General features: G+C 38.3%; 1 pseudogene; it reads right to left on the reverse strand.

The window, feature by feature from the left end:
• Positions 1–5,439: 5,439 nt before the first annotated feature.
• LOC114687337 lies at positions 5,440–7,439 on the reverse strand (annotated as a pseudogene).
• Positions 7,440–17,914: the final 10,475 nt, after the last annotated feature.

Genomic DNA, 17,914 nt, shown 5'->3' on the forward strand with positions numbered 1-17,914 from the left:
GTGTCCCATAGAAAATTTGATGGAGAAAATAACTACATTATTCTTTATTGCATGATTTAAAGTGTAGTTTCACCTCTTTCCTAAAAATAGATTCTGGATTCAGTGTTGTAGTAAATATCTGTAAGGATATAAACAAATGTTCATCTGAATTTAGCAATGACTAAGGCTTTGATAATAGAAGTGCATAAAATCCACAGTGTAATTTAGAAATCACAGTAAAATTAAAATACATTCATTGTACATAATGGTTTTATCATAGCCTTTAAATCAAAAAGAAGAATTAGGTATTACTTATTAGGTTAACTCCTTGATCTCTAAAATTCATATTCTATTCCTCTAGAAGCCTTATAAGTCAATCTTCTAAATATTAAATATTTAAATGTGTAAAAATAACTTCTGCGTTTGGAGATCACCTCCACTATCTCCAGAGAAACTTAAATGGCTGATGTGAGGGGTTATTTGCTCCCCTAAGGTGTTTCAAAATGGGAGATTGGAATTAACTTCTATATTGCCATTTATCTGTGTGAAATAATCACATGGAGAAAATAACTACATTATTCTTTATTGCATGATTTAAAGTGTAGTTTCAACCCTTTCCTAAAAATAGATTCTGGATTCAGGGGTATAGTAAATCTCTGTAAGACATAAGCAAATATTCATCTGAATTTAGCATTAACTAAGGCTTTAATAATTGAAGTGCTTAAAATCCACAATTTAATTCAAAAATCACAGCAAAATTAAAATACATTCATTGTATATAGTCATTTTATCATAATTGTCAACATGTCCTTAAATTAAAAAGAAGTATTAAGTATTACTTATTTGGTTAAGCCATGATCTCTGAAATTTTATATTCTATTTACCCAGAAGCCTCATGAATCTTCCAAATATTAAGACCCTAGGAAATGACTTCTATGTTTGGAGATAACCTCCAATATCTCCAGAGAAACTTAAATGGTTGATGTTCTGAGTTATTTGCTCCCCCAAGGCGTTTTAAAATGGAAAAATTGGATTACTTTCTATATCACCATTTACCTCTGTGAAATAATAACATTGATTTAGTTAATTATAGGATTTAATTCTAGCCATGGTTCAGAGAATAAATACTCTTGAGTGCTACCTTCCACTATGTATGCATGGCTCTTCAGTTAAATATATATTACATATAAATATATACAGTATATGTACATAATGTATATGTATATATATTTAAAACTACTTTAAAATATATACTTTGAATTTCTTGGGAAATTCAAAGATATAGACAGAATTTCTAATGAAAGATGTAGAAAGAACATCACTAAGACTATTGCCTACTATTAATTGTGAATTATTTATTGTGTTAATGTGTATAAATCAAGTGGGTGGCGGTGATTCATACCTTTATATTCAGCACTCAGGAGGCAGAGACATGCAGTTATCTGTGAGTTTGAAGCTAGCCTTGCCTACAAAATGAATTCTCATATAGCCAGGGTGGTTACACAGAGAAATCCTGTTTCAAAAATCAAAATGAAAAAGAAAATAAAAAAGTTTATAAATCAAGTGGAAAATTGAGTTGATTGGAACTATGATTAATAGATATAAAAATACATCAATTGATTTGATAATTGTGTATATTTGATCACATAAAATCCAAGAGGATGTCACTGGCAGTTCAAAACATGATGGATATAGGGTGAATATTGTACACACCAGCTGCATGCTTTGCTTTCTCATTCAACATAGTCATTTTTATCCTTAATTATATCTTAATAAAGAACTTATAGCATAACCAGATTCTAAAGCAAGTTCCCAGGCTATAATTGTGAAGAAGTTGGGATGTTTTAGGAATTTGAATTAAAATGTAAAGAGTCCCTTAATTCCCCACTTGCCCTAACCTTAGATAGAAACATTCTTGCAGCAGCACTCAGACGTTTATGGAGGAATGAATATTGAGAACACCACAATCTTTTCTCAATTTATCACCTGATTTAAAAGACTTGAGAATATATTTATTATTATATATTTTTAACACTTGCCAGTGTTCTGCTTTGAAGGTGTTCATTCTTCAAATGTACATGAAAAGTGAATATTTTTCTTTCTCTGAGTTCAAAGGAAAACATAAATTTAAAAGTGCTTTACCATTACCATGATTAATGATGAAAACATTTCTTACTGATTGCCTCTCAAGCACTGCTTCTTTACTAGTAAGGAGTGTGAGGCAAGAGGGTAGGTGTCAGATACCAGGGACAGTTTCTTCTGTCACAAGAGGAAGGAAGTCTGGTGACACCTAATAGAAAAGGCTGCTGATCTCCCCATTGCACTTTTCATTTCACACTAAATACACTACACAAATAAAGTAGGAGTTAGAGTAAGAGGTCCCTGGGTGTACAGCTGGGAAAGCTGCATAAGAGGGACATATCAGACTCCTTATCACAAAACTGAAATAAATATTCTCTCTTCTGCTTCTTCATATGGTTCATATGTCTATGTTCCTACATGAACAGTACTGAGTGTTACTTACTCCTACTCCCAGTCTTGGGGTGACTGTGAGCCCAATCTCTCCACAGCCTCTGCCAGATGGAATGGATGAAGCTAGCATGAGGGAGAAAGAAATTAAATTACAAAAAAAGCAATATTCACTTTTGTTTGTTCACAGTTTCCCTCTCAGACCAGTAGCTCTTCCATGTCTTTCTGCAGATTAAACTGATAAAATTTCCTGGAATATTATACCTTACCAAGGAAGGAGTACATTCTCCTACTTGCTTTCTCCTAGCATGGTATCTGCTAATGTACACTCTAGAATCAAGGCATAAAACACAAAATAACAAAGGTTTATACTTTTGTAGTCTCTATTTATAAAATTTTCTTTATATATGAGTAAAATAATATTATCCCATAGAGAAACATACAAATTTTGAACTCTAGGAAACCATTATTTTAGTCTATTCCACCACAAAATAATGTATTTATGCAGATCCAACCAATGATCCTGTGAAACAAACATTACATGCCTCCCTCTGCTCCTGGTGATGTCACTACAGAAAATGCTACAGCCTTTATGTGTGAGTGTGCATCCCCAAAGCCTATGATCCTAAGCTTCTGAAAACAAGCACCAATCTCTATGGGATATCATTGTGACAGCAAGAAAGTTACTCCCTCTTGAGATTCAATTATTAGTACAATGAGATATAAAATGTGGAAATTAATCAGTGTGAATCAGTGTATCATAAGATAACACAATTTAATTCAAGTTTCTTGTTGAACAATGTATGCTACTACTGAGCATTACCTTTGTGTAATATGTGAGTAGTTGGCATAAGACATGTTTGTCTTATTTCAACAGTCCACTATAGACACAATAATGGGTGTGAAATCACCACAGTTTCCCCAAAGAACAGAAATAAGTGAATGAATGTTGCTGAGCCCTACCTACACCACAAGTAATACACTTTGAATATCTATTGTTATAATTTCTATAATATTGTCAGCATTTCTGTTACTTTATAGATGAGGCGACTGAAACTCAGGCAGATGAATCTTACCCTCAACTAAAAACGTGATCTCTGTTAGAAGAAACTGGATTTGTCTTCTCAGTTTGTAAAACCATCTGGCAATGGGAAGAACACAGCTGCTGAAGTGATACTGGGAGAGCAGACTCCATGTGCTTTGATGGAGACCAGGACACCGGCTCTCCTCTCTTCCCACACCTGGTCTTTTCATAATTGTACAAGGTGGACTTCAAAAATGTGTGTTCAAGCAGTTTTTGTGCCAATAAATGAACCAATGTGTCCAAAAATTGTGTGAGTATAATAAGAATCAAATAATGTTTCTAATTCTCAATAATCTGTATATAATTGCCTAAAATTATTGTGGGCATTTCTTAAGTTTGAAGCAATGTTCAAACATTCCTTTTATACTGCATATCATGATATATCATTTCTCTTATTCTTTAAGCACACAGGGTTTCTTTTGTCTATTTACATCTGTATTAACCACTCCAATAGGAAAATTAAGAATACATGCTTAAAGCCTAAAGCATGAGAATTATTTGAGGTTTTACCCATGAAGGATAACTCTTTCCTTTTTATCAAAAAAATTCAAATCTGTAGGTTTATTCTTTCTTTCTAGTATTTGTCCAATCATGTTATATAAAATAATTATATTTAATGCATATTTTAGTTTGTGGAGTAATATGCTAAAATCAGATGTAATATAATCATTGGACATATAGAACCTTCCCATTTGTTTTTAGCTAACATTAGAAATAATATTACCTTATATGTGTCTCTCAAAGGACAAAGTTCCATAGTGGCAAAATAGAAAGAGCATCTAGGGAGGGTAGCCCTGGGAGCTATGATATATAGCATCCTAGCAGATGCCTCACATAAGAGGTTTTTGATGTCTCCAATTACCTTAGATCTAAAGATAAAACAAATATTATAGGACATGGCTTAGTCTTTTAAAAATACTTAGTATTTCAATTACTTATAAACTTAATGTAAACATGACATTTTATTATATTTTTGCTATGGGTTTTCTTTTTTGATAGTGTTTATTATTTAGAATAGATATGGATTTAATAAATAGTGAGGACTATATATTTTAGATCTGTTCTTCCTACCTCTTCTGTCTTCTGCATACTAATTCCTTATATTGTTGGTGTATATTTTGGCCACTAGTAATGAACTAATTTTGTTGCATTGTTAACTGTATTCCAGAGTATAGTCCTGTATCCATATTTCTTGGCATTTTATTTAATCTTCTTGTTTTTAACTCTTGGTTTTACTCCAATATGCTAGGCTAAATTTATTGTCATGTCTTCTTATTGTCTCTTTGGTTGTATCTATTTCATAGGCTATTTTTATCTTTTATATTACAGCCTGTTAATGAGCATACTTAGTAGTTGGTTTTGTTATGTTATTTTTTTCATAAATATGTTTTCTTTACTGATTTTATTCCTTTATCTTCTTTTGTCTACTACAGTCTAAACACACTGGTTCCTTCCTTCTCTGCAATCCCCTGACTTCCACTTTAGAATAGTGGTATTCTAAAAGATAATGGAATAGTATGCATTCTATTATCCTTATTTGATTCTGGTCCTGCATAATTAAGATTGTTTTATCCTATCATACTACCTCTTTATAGATTCATGAAATATGAGTGAATATATATGCACAAATATAAATGCTGGAATTTACAACTTGCATTTGAGAGAAAACATCCAATGTTCTTTTTTTTTATGACTGATTTATTTCATCACATGATTTTCATTTTTCTTTCTTTTTTTAAACCATTTAACTTGTTTTAATGTTTCTTCACAAATGGTGAAAATACTAAAGTACAGACAAGGAATAATCATAATGTTGTGGCCAACATTATAAATAAGGAATTATAAATTTAAAACATTTTCTGGTTTAAAAAATAAATCTGGTCATCAATGCAGCTCTGCGGGTCTCTCTAGTAGGACCGGTCTCTACGTTCCTATGATGCTCGCCCTTATCCATTTTCCCAGGTCCTCCTCGTCTATCTCTTCTTCCTCCCATCTGCTCCATCAATGGTCCAGGAGGAACCCAGCACCACATCGTCTTCATCCACCAAAGCCACCAAGGTTCATGCCACGGCCACCTCGGAAGCCACCTCTGTCTCCACCTCAGCCACCTCTGAACATTCCTCCAGGACCACCATGGTCCATAAGTCCACCTCTTCCTCCCCGCATGCCACCAAGGCCGCCTTAGCCACGATCCCCACCTGGAGGTGGGAAGGGTGGAGGGAGGAAGCCCTCGGGCTTAGGGGCCTTACACTGTTTGCATTCTGTTCTCCAGGCGAAGTTCTGGTTTCCACAGCCTGGATTGGGACACTGCCAGTCTCCAGCTCGGTGCTGGACATTTCCTCTTCCAGAGGGGTTCCCTCGGGAGCCCCGAGGCCCCCTTGGGGGGAAGCCTTCTCTGTCTCCTCCACGGCCTCCCACTCGACCCATGGGTCCTCCAGGACCTCCTGGGCCACCAGGACCTCCACGAAGTGGCAGTGGCATTCCTCTGCCCTCATGAGATAGCATGCCACCCCACATGCTGTTCATTGGAGGCTTCTTTCAGGCAAGAGAAACTTTAAGTTTACTCCCTTGAAAATCTTTCCCATCAAACCACTCCACGGCAACCTTGGCAGTTGGCGGGTCTTCATAGGACACTGTGGCGTCACCTTTAGGCTTTCCTGTCTCCTCATCCAGGTAGATGTGGATCATGGGCTGCCCAGTTCTCTTGTTCATCTTGACAACCCCACACTGCTTAAAGAAGTCTGCCACATCATCTAGAGTCACATTGTCATTTAAACCTTGCACATAAATTGCACTGTTGTCAGAGTCTTCATCGGGATCTATAGGAAGGCATCGGGATCTATAGGAAGGCCTAGATCAAGATCTGGTCCTTCATCCATGGGTCCACCAGGCTTATTGAAGCCACCTCACTCTCCAGCGCTGCCCATTCCACTGCGTCCTCCTCCCTCCTCACCTCTGCTCATGCCTCCACGATCAAATCACCCCCTTCCCCTGCCCTGGTTATCAGGGCCACTCATGCCCCAGATCTCTCCTGGTCCGGAAAATCCTCCAGACTCCTGCCCATAAACACCCATGCTACTGGGGTGGTCCTGTCGGAATGAACTCTGCTGCCAGTAGCTGCTGCTCTGTTGGCTATATTGACTTGGAGCCTGACTGTAGGATCCAGTCTGAGGGGGGTAACTAATGGGAGGCTGCTGCCCATAGCTGCTTTGTTGACCATAGCTACTCGGCTGTCCATAGCTGCTCAGCTGTCCATAGGTGTTCTGCTGAGAGTAACTGCTCTGATCGTAACTAGTAGGCTGTGAGGAGGAGTAGCTGGTAGGAGGACAGGATAGAGGTGACTGGCTGCATCGGGTAGCTCCCAGGTACCTGGGGATAACTGTAGTTACTCTGTTCATATCCTAGGCTGGGCTGGTTATAATTCCCTGTGCTAGATTGAGGTTGACTAGTCTCAGCGGGCTTGTTCCCATCCTGTGGTCTTGTTGGTGCGGTGGCTGCTGGCTGCTGGCCATAGGCTGGGTAGGCTGGCTGGGTGCCATATGTAGACTGAGCTGCATAAGAGGCCTGGGTTGTGGTGGGGTCATAAGCACCAGTGCCATATCCTTGGACAGGCTGGCTGTATGCCTGGGGGGGGGTGCAGTTGGAGTGGTATAACCAGTGGGAGGCTGTCCATAAGAAGTCCCATATGCAGTCTGCCCATAGGTGGTGGTGGTCTGAGCCTGGGTATAGCTGACATCAATAGGCTGTCCATAGGTTCCATAGCTTTGTTGCCCATATGCCTGGGTGGTCTGTGCATATCCTTGAGTTGGTTGGGCAGTGTAAGCACTGTAGCCCTGCTGGGCTGCAGCTTGGCTGTAGGTACTGTAATCTGTGGATGCCATTTTCTCTCCTTCCTCCTCCTTCTCTCAATGTCTGTCCCATTACATGATTTTCATTTCTATCTATCTTCCTACAGAGGACATAATTCCATTCTTTACTTTAAATTAAAAATTACTGAGAAATAATGTGGGTTGCCTTCTTCCTCTGAGATCACTAGCCACCAGCCCAGGAAATGGAGCAGAAATGTAGCTGGGGTTTTGCTGTGTCCAACCAGCTCCTACAGTTACTCAGACCCAAGTAAACACACAAAGACTTATATTCGTTATAAAATGTATGGCCGTGGCAGGCTTCTTGTTATCTAGTTCTTATATCTTAAATCAACCCATTTCTATAAATCTATACCTTGCCACGTGTCTCGTGGTTTACCTGGGTATCTTTCTATCTTACTTTCATGGTGCTGGTGGCTGGCAGCGTCTCCTGACTCAACCTTCCACTTCCCAGCATTCTCTCTCCTTATCCCACCTATACTATACCTCCTGCCTGACTACTGGCCAATCAGTGTTTTATTTATCAATCATTCAGAGCAACACATTCACAGCATACAGAAAGACATCCACAGCACAGAAAAGGGGAGCAAGGTTCAGATATCTGTGAATATGACATAAAGAACCTATAGATGTCATCTTCAGTGAGACAGCTCCAGAGGCTGATTTATATGGCACAGGTCAGTGGGAGAGGACTGATAGACTAACAAAGGAAGGAATGTACCTAATTTACATTTGCAGATCTGATTTAAGACAGATGAGCAATAATGATAGAGCCATTCAAATACCAGAGCCTGGGAAAAAGGAAGGGAGTTTGTGTACTGAGTCATACCACATTTGGAGGGAACTTTTTGTGTAAGGTCATCCTATAAAATAAGGTCAGGCACCCAGCCCTAGAGACACCATCCAAATAAAGTAGAGACAGAGTCCTGCTGCAACGGGAGTCATCCATATTATACCAAGTTCAGAGAGCTATCTGGACATGGTGAACTTTAAATGCAGGGTACTCCAAAAATAATAAATCCTTAATAATTTTTATTCTCAATTAAAATTACTTGACTGACTACAATCAAGCTCTACAATGAGTCAAAATATGAGACAAATTTATTTTATTATTATTATTTATTATTATTATTATTATTATTATTATTATTTTTAATATCCCTACTGCAGTTTCCTTTCTTTCCTCTCTGCCTAGTTTCTACCCTCATCTACCCTCTGCCCCTGTCATCCACTCCTCTTTTTCTCTCCAGAAGAAGCTGGGCCTCCCATGGATATCAAACAAATATGACATATCAAGTTGCAGTAAGACTAGGCACCTCCCAGAATTAAAGCTGGACAAGACAACCCAGTATGAGGAAAATTGTCTCCAAAGCAGGCTAAAGAGTCAGAGACAGACCCTGTTCCCACTGTCAGGATCCTACAAGATCAAGCTACACAACTGTAACATATATATGGAGGGCCTAGGTCAGTCCCAGACAGGCTCCCTGGTTCTCCCTGTGGGCTCCTATGAGCACAGGCTAGTTGAATCTGTTGGATTTCTTACGATGTCCTTGAACCCTCTGCCTCTTACAATCTTTCCTCTCCAACGGGATTCCATGAGCTCTGCCTAATGTTTGGCTGTGGGTCTCTGCATCTGTTTCCTTTTGTTGATGAATAAAGCCTCTCTGATAACAATTGGGACAGGCAAAAATCTATGAGTATTTCAGAATATCATTAGGAATCATTTCATTGATTTTTTTTTTTTGCCAGTCATATTTGGTTCTATCCTAGGTCTCTCTGGGTTATCTAGTCTCTGGGTCCTGGCCTTCCAGGCAGTGTCTTGGGTGGGCTCTCATGGCATGAGTCTCTAGCTGGAATAGTCATTGCTTGGCCACTCCCACAATTTCTGTGACCCCTTTACCCCAACACATCTTGTAGTTAGGACAAATTGTAGATCAAAGGTTTTGTGGCTGGATTGGTATTTCAATTACTCCACTGGAAGTTTTACCTTGTTCTAGGAGATGGCCATTTCAGGCTGCATATCTCCCATTGCTAGGAGTCTTAGCTAGGGTCACCCTTATAGATTCCTGGAAGTTTCCATTGCACTAGGTTTCTAGCATGTCCCCAAGATGCCTCCCAATTCCAGTCATCTCTCCCAGTACTCTTTCCTTCTATTCTACCTGTACCTGATTCCTCCCATTCCCATTCCCCCACCCACCTACCCAAAATGTCTATTCTATTTTCCCTTCTCGGGGAGATTCATATGTTCTCCACTTGAGTCCTTTTTGTTATTTAGTTTCTCTGGGTCTGTGGATTATAGTATGATTACCCTTTACTTTACAGCTAATAGTAACTTTAAGTGACTACATATCATGTTTTTCATTTTGAGTCAGGGTTACTTCACTCAGGATGATTTTTTTTTCTAGTTTTATTTGTCTGCCTGCAAATTTCATGATTTTTTTTTAACATCTGAGTAATACTTCATTGTTGTAAATGTACCACATTTTCTTTATCTATTCTTCAGTTGAGGGACATCAAGGTTGTTCCTACTTTCTGGCTATTATGACTAAAGTTGCTATGAATATAGTTGATTAAGTGTCCTTATGACAGGATGGAGTGTCTTTTGGGTATATGCCTAAGAGTCATGCCCCTGGATCTTGAGGTAGATTGATTCTCAGTTTTCTGAAGAATATCTATGTTGATTTCCATAGTGGCTTTACAAGCTTGCATTCCCACCAGCCATGGAGGAGTGTTTTCCCTGCTCTATAGCCTCACCAGCATGAGCTGTTACAAGTGTTGTAGATCTTATCCATTCTGACAGGTGTAAGGTGGAATATCAAAATAGTTTTTATTTGGTTTTCCCTGATGCTTAAGGATGTTTGCTGTGGGATGTTCTGTATGTTAAATGTGTTGATTTGATTGGTTAATAAATAAACCCTGATTGGCCAGTAGCCAGGCAGGAAGTATAAGCAGACAAGGAGAGAAGAGAATTCTGGGAAGTGGAAGGTACTGCCAGCCACCACCATGAAAAGTGAGATGTAAGGTACCAGTAAGCCACGAGCCACATGGCAACTTATAGACTAATATAAATGGGTTGATCTAAGATATAAGAACAGTTAGCAAAAATCCTGCTGTGGCCATACAGTTTATAAGTAATATAAGTCTCCGTGTGTTTACTTGGTTGGGTCTGAGCAGCTGCGGGACTGGTGGTGAGAGAGATTTGTCCTGATTGTGGGCCAGGCAGGACCAAGAAAACTCTAGCTACAGATGTTGAACATTTGTTTAAGCATCTCTCAGCCATTTGAGAATTCTCCTTTTAGATCTGTACCCAAATTTTATTTGGATTATTTAATTTTTTAAGTCTAGTTTCTTTAGTTTTTTGCATATTTTTGAAACCAGCCCTCTGTTGGATGAGTGGTTAGTAAAATCTATTCCTGTTCTGTAGGTTGCCATTTTATCTTGCTGACAGAAGCTTTGCCTTACAGAAGCTTTTCAGTTTCATGAAATCCCATTTATTAATTGTTGATCTTAATACCTGCACTATTGGTGTTCTGTTCAGGAAGTTGTCTCCTCTATCGAAGTGTTCAAGCCTATTCCTTACTTTCTCTTCTATTAAGTTCAGTGTATATGGTTTTCTGTTAAGGTCTGATCCCCTGGGACTTGATTTTCATGCAGGATGATAATACGCATCTATTTGTAGTCTTCTACATGCCAACATTCATTTAGACCAGCACTATTTGTTGAAGATGCTTTTTTTTTCCATTGTATATTTCTGACTTTTGTCAAAATCAGGTGTCCCTAGATATGTGAATTTATGTCTGAGTCTTCTATTTAATACTATTGAACTACCTGTCTGTTTTTATGCTAATACCCCATGGCTGTTATTAGCATAGTTCTGTAGTACAACTTGAAATCCTGGATGGTTATACCTCTGGAAGTTCTTTTATTGTAAAGGATTGTTTTAAGTACCCTGTGCTTTTTGTTTTTCCATAAGAAGTTGAGTATTGTTCTTTCAAGGTCTGTAATGACTTTTGTTGGAATTTTGATGGGGATTTCATTGAATCTTTATATTGCTTTTGATAAAATGGACATTTTTTACTATGTTAATACTACTTATCCATGAGCATGGGAGGTCTTTTGATCTTTTGATATCTTCTCCAATTTATTTTCAAAGAATGGATGTTCGTGTCATACAAGTCTGAAGTGGTTTGAAAAAAAAAATGGCCTCCAAAGAAAGTGGCACTTATTAGGAGGTGTGACCTAGTTGTGGTCTAGTTGGAAGAAATGTGTCACCCTTGGGGTGAACTTTGAATTCTCTTTTGTTCAAGTTTTACTCAGTGTCCTGAGAAAGGACTTAAAGTTGTCTGTCAGTTCAACAGATAAATCAGTTCTCAAAAAGGCAGTGTGTTTATGCTTTGTCAGATGTGAAACAGGATGCTATTAACTGTAGGAGGAAAAGACAGAAAAATAATTCTATGGGATCATGATCTGAACCCTGAGAGAGAAATCGAGGTTCCTGATCAGTATGGCACAATTAGGGCTGTTGCCAAAGGAAAAGCAGAAAAAATTTTAGTAGGTACACCATGAAACTTTATTCTATGGAGAACATTTAATGATGGCTTCCAAATAGAAGTGCAGGGTCATACAGGTGAACTCTGGGGCCTCACAACACATCCCTTCAACGACTTGCTCTTGACGTGTGCTCAAGAGGCTACTCTAGGTGATGCCTTCTCTGAGTTATAAAGAGGAGCAGCCCTCAGTTTCTGTGGACAGATACTTTATCTTAGAAGCAAGCATTGGTTTATTGAAGATCTTTTCATGTATATTAAACCATGATTCTGAGAGATGGTGGGGTCTCCAAGGAATCCTTCTTTGGCCTAAACATTCTCTAATGTTTGGCATTCAAGAGAATCGGGAAAACAAACAAACAAACAAAAAACAAAAAACTGCATGCCTTTAAAAGATGAACTGTAGTGATGATCTGCTAACCTTTCCCAACTTTGGCACTCTGTTCTCTCAGTAGAAGTATAAACACAGTGGTCTAAATGGTTGAATTGGAGCTTGAAATTCAGTTGTCATTTTTATACAAACTTATTACACTGATGGATATCTTTTTTACAGAAGTGTAATAGTCAGAGTACTGCTTAACAGATTGCACACTTTGCAGATGTGCCATCTATGGGCATGTCTTCCTCCTGTGAGCCTTGTAGCCCTTTTGTGTTAGCTTTGATTTGGGCAGTACATGTGTTGGTATACATGGGGAAAGCTATTTTTCTTAAGTATGTTTCTTACTTAAATGACTGACAAGTGTGCATTTCCTATGTTTGTTTATACTTTGATTACAAAACTTTATTTTTTCAACTTGCTACATTGTTTTCATACTTTTTGTTGTATTATGTTTAGAAACTTCCTAAATTCAGAAGTCTTAAGTATTCAGACGTTTATGTGATTGCACCATTCCAAAGTGCATAAGAACTGTCATTCCTTTCTGTGTCTTCTCAGGAGTAACACATATCAGGTATCCATCATTTGGAAATAGGAATGCCCCACGGAACTCCCTAGGACACTCATATTTACATGCTGTATAGAAGAAGGGGTACAAGTGGAGACCTGTGTATCTGTACATAAGGTGCACACATCAAAATATCCACAGTGTAAGTCTCTGTCTAGGTATATGTCCATGTAGCTTTCTTTCTCCTTTTGTTTACAATGATTTTTTTTAATTAAGGGAAAAAAGTACCTCAAAGTAGCTCTCTTCCAAAGAAGAGATTCTAAACCACCTGACTTTCACTTCAGTCTGTACCCAGTTATGCACAGCTTCAGGTATCTATGTCCTCCAGTTAGCAGTGATGATGAAATCAGGTCCTTGCCAAAAGGACACAAGGAGATGAAAGCACATTTCTTTCAGTGCCTGGAGGATGTGGCTCTACCTCTCCACAAACAAGGAATTTATTTGGGAACATCTGTCACCTTTGGGGTTGCCATGTACATTGAGATTTATAATTATAATACTCTTCGGTGGTAGTTTCCAAAGACACTACGCATGTGCAGAAAAGCATGCCAGCCCCTCATGCTGGCATCTACTGTTTCATGCCAGTCCGATTTGTGATAATGGCTGGAAGAATGTGGGATTATGAAATTGTAAACTTTTTTTTAGAAAATTTGAGAATGAAAATGAACCCAAGTGTTTCATGTGAAGATGAGCCATTTCTATCATGCATTCCAATGTCATGGCAGAAAATTTTGAAGATTAGCCGGGTGGTGGTGGAGTACGCCTTTAATCCCAGCACTCGGGAGACAGAGCCAGACAGATTTCTGTGAGTTCCAGGCCAGCCTGGGCTACCAAGTGAGTCCCAGGAAAGGCGCAAAGCTACACAGAGAAACCCCGTCTCGAAAAACCAAAAAGAAAAAGAAAAAGAAAATTTTGAAGATTAAAAATAAGATAATCAAAAAGAAAGAGAATTATTGAATCCACTGTGAAAAAAAGATATAGAAATAATAGGATAAAGGGTAGATTATTGAATCTACTCTGAAAAGAAAATAGAGAATATGGGTATAATATAGATGAAAAGGTAGACCATTGAATCTACTTTTAGAAAGCAACTACTAGTTTTAAGTATTCTACACTGGGTTGGATTTTTGTATATTGTACACAAATTTATAGAGATAGATAGATAGATAGATAGATAGATAGATAGATAGATAGATACAAATTTAAGATTGATTTTTAAAAAATGCTGTACATATATTTCTAATCTTTTTCAGGATATTGTACCTATACAGTTCATTTAACAATGTAATGTGCCCATCCGGCCCAGAGGTGAGTGACTCTGTTCATACCCAGGGAGGCTGCCCCTAGGACCCATTCCTGGGCCCCAGCCTTTCCCGGGGAACAGCTGCCCAACTTGGTCCCAGTTGCTGGCCAGCTTGTAGGACTCCTGAAGGAAGGCTCTCCTTCTCCAAGACCCCCCAGCAGACCCTGCAATCTACATGCCTCCCCCCACCCATCTGCCCAAGACTCCCGCCACTTTCTGAGGCTTGGAAACTAACCCCCAGCTCTCATCTGGCCCAGAGAGAGAGCTCTCATTGGGACTAGAGAGAGCTCTCATTGGACAAAGAGCCGTCATTGGGCCAAGAGTACACTCAGGAGACAGGGAATCTGTCAGCCCTCATTAAACCAAGAGTGGCTTCTGAGAAGTAGAATCTGCCACCTCTAATTGGACCAAGAGAGGCTCCCTGAAACACAGAATCTGTCAGCTCTGACTGAACCAAGAGCCGTGATAAGACCAAGAACGAATCTGTGAGTCACAGAATCAACTAGCTTCGGTTGACCCAAGAGTAGCTCTCTGAGACACAGAAGCTGCCTGCTCCAGTTAGACCAGGAGGTAAGATTAGACCCAGAAGGGCCCCTGAGACACAGACACAACAGGCACAGAGTAGATCAACAGCAACTCGCTCAGACACAGGCACCTCTTATAACTAGTAGATGAGGAGATGGGCAGATGTCGAGGCAGAAGCACATACAACAACATAAATAGCAATACAACATCACCAGAACTAGCCCTCCTCCAGCAGCAAGACTGAACATCACAAGGTGGAAGAAGCAGAAGAAGGCAACCTTAAGAATAGCATCATGAAAATGCTTGAGGCCTTTAAGGAAAAAAGGAAAAATGAGATTGAGGAAAAGATGAACAAAAAAGTTGAGGAAATCAATAAAAAAAATTGAGAAAAAGTCAAAAAAAATGGAAAAAATCTATAAAGAAATAGAGGAAAATACAAATAAAAAATGGAAGAAAGCAATAAATCCCTTTTAAAAAAAAAACATGAAAAAGCAATGAAACAGATGAGGGAAACAGTTCAAGACATGAAAAGGGAAATAGAAAAAATGAAGAAAACACAAACAGAGGGAATGCTGGAAATAGAAAATCTGAGTAAATGAACAGGAAACACAGATGCAAGTATAACCAACAGAATACAAGAGATGGAGGAGTGGATCTCTGGTGTAGAGAATACAATGGAGGAAATAGATTCATCAGTCAAAGAAATCAGCAAAGCCAAAATACTCATAAAACAAAATGTCCAAGAAATCTGGGACACCATGAAAAGACCAAACCTAAGAATAATAGGAATAGAGGAAGGAGAAGAATACCAAGTCAAAGGCACAGAAACTATATTCAACAAGATCATAGAAGAAAATTTTCCCAACTTAAAGAAGGAAATGCCTATGAAGATACAAGAAGCCTATAGAACACCAAACAGACTTCACCCCCCCCAAAAGTCCCCTAGTCACATAATAATTAAACAACTAAATGTACAGAATAAAGAAAGAATACTAGGAACAACAAAGGGAAAAGGCCAAGTGACTTATAAAGGCAAACCCATCAAAATAACAACACCTGATTTCTCAATGGAGACTTTGAAAGCCAGAAGGACCTGGACAGATGTAATGCAGACACTAAGAGACCATGGATACCAGCCTAGACTAATATACCAAGCAAAGCTTTCAATCATCATAGATGGAGGGAACAAGACATTGCAAGACAAAGCCAGATTTAAACAATACTTATCTATAAACCAGCCCTACAGAAAGCACTAGAATGGAAAATTCCAACCTAAGGAAGTCAGATACATCCATGAAAACACAGGCAAACAGATAACCCCACAGCAGTAAACTCCAAAGAAGAGAAGTACACGCACACTACCACAAAAACATAAGATGAATGAACAATAACTGGTCATTAACATCACTTAATATTAATGTACTTAATTCATCTATAAAAAGACACAGCTTAAGAGAATGGATACGAAAGCAGGACTCTCTTTCTATTGCATACAAGAAACACACATTCAAAGATAGACACTACCTAAAAATAAAAGGCTGGGAAAAGTCTTTCCAATCAAATGGTCTTAAGAAGCAAGCTGGTGTAGCCATCTTAATATCCCGCAAAATAGACTTCAAACTAAAAATCAATCAAAAGAGATCAAGAAGGACATTGCATACTCATCACAAGAAAAATCCACCAAGATGAAGTTGCAAGTCTGAACATTTATGTCCCAAACACAAGGGCACTCACATATGTAAAAGAAACTTTACTAAAGCTTAAATCACATATAAAAACCCACACATTAATAGTGGGAAACTTCAACACCCCACTCTCACCACTGGACAGATCTGCCAAATTGAAACTTAACAGAGAAATAGAGGACTTAACTGATGTTATGACTCAAATGGACTTAATAGATATCTACAGAACATTCCATCCTAACAAAATAGAATACGCCTTCTTCTCAGCACCCCATGAAACCTTCTCCAAAACTGACCACTTACTTGGCCACAAAGAAAACTTAACAGATGCAAAAAAATTGGAATAACCTCCTGTGTTCTATCAGACCACCATGGTTTAAAGTTAGACTTCAACAACAAAAAAAAATTACAGAAAGCCTACAATCTCATGGAAACTTAATAATGCTCAACTGAATCAACAATGGGTCAAAGAAGAAATAAAGAAATAAAGACTTCCTAGAGATCAATTAAAATGAATACACCACATACCCAAACTTATGGGACTCTATGAAAGCAGTGCTAAGAGGAAAATTCATAGCACTAAATGCTCACATAAAGAAGTTGGAGAAATCTCACACTAGTGACTTAACAGCACACTTGAAAGCTCTAGAGTAAGAAGAAGCAAAGTCACCCAGGAGGAATGGACACCAGGAAATAATCAAATTGAGAGCTGAAATCAATAAAATAGAAACAAAAAGAACAATACAAAGAATCAATGAAACAAAGACTTGGTACTTTGAGAAAATCAACAAGACAGACAAGCCCTTACTCAAACTAACCAAAAGGCAGAGAGAGAGCATCCAAATTAGAAAAATCAGAAATAAAAAGGGAGACATAACAACTAACACTGAGGAAATCCAAAGAATCATCAGGTCCTACTTCAAAAACCTCTACTACACAAAACTGGAAAATCTGAAAGAGATGGATAATTTTTCTGGATAGGTACCACATACCTAAGTTAAATCAAGACCAGATAAACTATTTAAATAGACCAATAACCCCTAAGGAAATAGAAACAGTCATTAATAGTATCCCCCCCCCAAAAAAAAAAAAAAAAAAAAACAGGACCAGATGGATTCAATGGAGAATTCTACCAGATCTTCAAAGAAAAGATAATACCAATACTCTTCAAAATGTTCCACACAATAGAAACAGAAGGAACATTACCAAACTCCTTCTATAAGGCTATAATTTTCCTGATTCCCAATCCAAACAAAAATATAACAAAGAAAGAGAACTACAGACCAATCTCCCTCATGAACATTGATATAAAAATACTCAATAAAATACTGGCAAACAGACCCCAAGAACACATCAAAACAATTATCTACCATGATCAAGTAGGCTTCATCCCAGGGATGCAAGGGTGGTTCAACATATGAAAGTCTGTCAATGTAATACACCATATAAACAAACTGAAAGAAAAAAAAAAACAAAACACACATGATCATCTCAGAAGATGCTGAACAGCTC

This window comes from Peromyscus leucopus, chromosome 4 (assembly GCF_004664715.2).
Source record: "Peromyscus leucopus breed LL Stock chromosome 4, UCI_PerLeu_2.1, whole genome shotgun sequence".
NCBI classification, from domain to species: Eukaryota; Metazoa; Chordata; class Mammalia; order Rodentia; family Cricetidae; genus Peromyscus; species Peromyscus leucopus.